Source organism: Pteropus alecto, unplaced genomic scaffold (assembly GCF_000325575.1).
Source record: "Pteropus alecto unplaced genomic scaffold, ASM32557v1 scaffold45, whole genome shotgun sequence".
In the NCBI taxonomy this organism is placed as follows: domain Eukaryota; kingdom Metazoa; phylum Chordata; class Mammalia; order Chiroptera; family Pteropodidae; genus Pteropus; species Pteropus alecto.
Window position 1 is genome coordinate 30,291,838 of NW_006442491.1, and position 1,916 is coordinate 30,293,753.

Here is a 1,916-nt window from a genome sequence, read left to right on the forward strand (position 1 = left end):
GGGAATGTATAAACTAGAGATGAGGAAGGAGGAGGAGGAAAAGAAGAAAAGAAGTCGGGGAAGCCAACCAGAAAAGGGAAGAGAAAACCAAAAAGATTTTACTAGAAAAGGAACCTCCTCCCAATATATAAGATATGGTCACCTTTATGATTTAACATAAAATTATATACATGTGCATATACATGTACAAAAACTTTGAGAATGGGGGAGGGGAAATTGAGGGAAGGTGGTCAGAAGGTACAAACTTCCAGTTATAAGATAAATAAGTAGTAAGAACATAATGTGCCACACGATGACCATAGCTAACACAGCTGTCTGATATATAAGAAAATTTTTAAGAAAGTAAATCCTACAAGTTCTCATAACAAAAACATTTTTTTCTTTCCTCTTTCTTCTTTTTTTTTTATTGTATCTTTATGAGAAGATGGATGTTAGCTGAACATGATAAATGTGCCATTCATTTAAGAATATATGTAAATCAAACCATTATGCTGTATGACTTAAACTTAAACAGCGATGTATGTCAATCATTTCTCAATAAAACTGGAAAAATAACTTTTAAATCATCTATGGCCATGCCACCCTGAACAAGCTCGATCCCATCTGATCTCGGAAGCTAAGCAGGGTTGGACCTGGTTAGTAGTTGGATGGGAGACCACCTAGGAAGACCAGGCGCTGTAGGTGTAAAAAATAAAAAAATAAGGGCTTGTAAACTGACAAGGTCCTTGCAATCTGTGAGGTCAACCAAGGGTTGCCTCGCCTAAAAAATAAATAAATAACTAAGCTTTAAATCATAAACTTACTTTTATTGCACTATTGTCAATTAAATGAAACAACACAGAATTAAAATTACTGTTTCTTTGGCTTTATTGTTATCAGTTAAGCTGTGGTGTCTTCTTCATGTACAGTGTAAAGATGCGTATTTGCATAGACAGTATTTCTGGTATATCATTTTCCACTTATTTGGCATTAGAATATGCATTATGAGTCAAATATGAATTATTCAATCTTTCCTAAAGTATATCCAGAATCTCCCATATTGACTGATGTGATTAAATACTTAATATGAATGCTTACAGCACCCTACTCCCAAAGAAAAGAGCATCAGTCTTTGCTCAGCAATGAAGCCGTCGAAGATTGCTTTTGCTCACTAGTTTCCTTGGACATTTCTGATACCTCAAATGAACTAGGAGACAGAGAAGGAGCTATGGAGTAGATGTCTGTATTTTTACCTGCTAAGCATTCCTGTGTAGGACATTCCCGCCTTCATTGCCATTCCCTGGTGAGTCTAGTCCAAGCCTAGGTCCCTCAATTCCGGGTGTGAACACGTACCCCAGGCCTAGCCAATCAGAAGACACCATTCATCTGGCTACAGTGATTGGTTCAGGGCTGGACACATGACCCAAGCTGGACCAATCAGAGAATTCACTTCCCACCTAGATTGCTGCAACTATCAGAGATACTCTCCTTTCTTGGAACTGCCGGCAGCTGTCTTTGCAGTCTCATTGAGAAAGCGAAGCCCACACAGAGAGATGCTGAGAGCAAGAGGGAGTGGAAGATTCTGATGGCATCTTTGAGCACCTGGATCCTCCAGTGCTGGCAGGTAGAACTACTCTGGATATTTTAGTTCAGTTCTACAAGTCAGAAATTTTCTCTTTAGCCTTTTTTTTCCCTTTTGCCAGCTTGAGTTCGATTGGTTCATGGTTCTGAGAAAGAGTCCTAAGAGAAGGGAAGAAAGGAGGAAGGACTAAGACTTAGTCTAGTAGCTTTCAAACCTGGCTGCATAATACTGAAGCCTGCGTTCCTCAAGCACAGATTCTGACTTAATTGGCCTACGGTGTGGCATGGGCATCCAGAGTTTCCTAAACTCCTACGATATTCTAATGCGCAGCCTAAGTTGAATCCAGATCAGGAGC

The 1,916-nt window shown here is 39.5% G+C and overlaps 1 non-coding gene across 1 annotated transcript; it reads left to right on the forward strand.

Moving 5' to 3' along the window:
- Nucleotides 1-565: 565 nt before the first annotated feature.
- LOC112471248 lies at nt 566-684 on the forward strand. Its single transcript, XR_003043229.1, has one exon. It is a non-coding gene; the product is annotated as a 5S ribosomal RNA (ribosomal RNA).
- Nucleotides 685-1,916: the final 1,232 nt, after the last annotated feature.